The following is a 1,895-nucleotide window of genomic DNA, read 5'->3' on the forward strand; positions in this document are numbered from 1 at the left end:
CGGGAGTAGAGGTGCTGAGTCAGTCAGACCTTCATCCCACGGGTTTTTATTTTCTTTGTAGTTATGACACAGACATACATACTCTTGTTTGTACTTCTTTGTGTTTTCAGAAAGTGACGAATCACTTAATTACCATGTTTGAGCACCTTAAAATCCTGAAGTACCAGAGAGCACAAATGATGATTGAAACAAGGCACCCATTTCAATGAGGGGCCCCTGAGTGGCTCAGTTACTTATGTCTTCATTCAATTTCAGTGCAGGTCATGATCTCGAGGCTCATAAGATAGAGCCCAATGTCAGGCTTCAGGGTAACCTTAGAGGGCTCTTGGGATTCTCTCTCTCTTTTTTTTCTCTTTCCTGCATAAGTAATCTTTCTTTCTCAAAATAAATAAACATTTTAAAAAAGGCTTTCAAGGTGCTAGGTGACTTAGTTGGTTAAGATGCTTAAGTATCTGACCCAGTCACCATGCTCATTAAAACTGGTTTTTAGGGGCGCCTGGGTGGCTCAGTTGGTTAAGGCTCCGACTTTGGCTCAGGTCAGATCTCACGTTTGTGGGTTCGAGCCCCGCGTCAGGCTCTGTGCTGACAGCTGGCTCAGAGCCTGGAGCCTGCTTTAGGTTCTGTGTCTTCTTCTCTCTCTGCCTCTCCCCCTCTCATGCTTTGTCTCTCCCTGTATCAAAAACAAATAAAACATTTTTTAAAAAACCCAAAATAACCTGTTTTTAGTCACCCTAATAATTTTCTATTCTATCACTTCTAATCTTATATAACTACTTGCAATCAGTATGGATGTGTGCATGGAATATATAAAGGTAGATCGGTTTTGTGTGCACACCTTCTGACCATCATTCTCAGGTTTGACGCCGGTATGAACATTGATTTAGGGTCCGTTAGGTGTATTAACCTGTGTGTCCTTTTACAGGAACTGACTGTAGGTCAGTTTACCTGAGTTAAAATCTGATCTGTACCGTGTACCAGATGCTTGACAAAAGATTCACGAAAAATAGAAGAATCATGTGTTCTCTTAGATTATTATAATTTGTTTTCCATGAGTTTATGAGAAACTGTTAGATGCTCTCTACTAACCAGGAAATGCTTTTAAACCTTGTTGCCTTTCTTGCTAGTCTAGTAGAACTTGTAATTGCTCTGAATTCCATTCAGTTCCAAGTCCTCCAAGAGTTCTTGTCATTGAATTCTTCCTCTTTGTTATTGAAATATGTATCCCTTGACTCAAAGACTACTACCTTGTTAGAAATGTGGATTTGATTTGAATTTCCCTGATGATGAGTGATGCTGAGATACCACCTCACACTGGTCAGAGTCGCTAAAATGAACAAATCAAGAGACTATAGATGCTGGCGAGGGTGTGGAGAGTTTGGCACCCTCCCACACTGTTGGTGGCAATGTAAACTGGTGCAGCTGCTCTGGAAAACAGTGTGGAGGCTCCTCAAAAAACCATCGATAGAACTCTCCTATGACCCAGCAATAGCACTGCTAGGGATTTTCCCAGGGAATACAGAAGTGCTGATGCATAGGAGCACATGTACCCCAACGTTCTTAGCGGCACTTTCTACAAAGGTCAAATCATGGAAAGAGCCTAAATGTCCATCAACTGATGAATGGATCAAGAAGAGGTGGTATATATATACAATGGAGTACTATATGGCAATGAGGTATAATGAAATATGGCCATTTGTAGCAAAGTGGATGGACCTCAAGGGTGTCATGCTAAGCGAAATAAGTCAGGCAGAGAAGGACAGATACCATATGTTTGCATTCATAGGTCTAACAGGATAGACCTGCCGGGGGACCATGGGGAGAGGAAGGGGGAAAGAGAACAGGGAAGAGTGAGGGTCACAGATCAAGGGAGACTACTGAATACTGAAAAGGAACCA

The sequence above is a fragment of the Suricata suricatta genome, chromosome 5 (genome assembly GCF_006229205.1).
Source record: "Suricata suricatta isolate VVHF042 chromosome 5, meerkat_22Aug2017_6uvM2_HiC, whole genome shotgun sequence".
Classification (NCBI taxonomy): Eukaryota; Metazoa; Chordata; class Mammalia; order Carnivora; family Herpestidae; genus Suricata; species Suricata suricatta.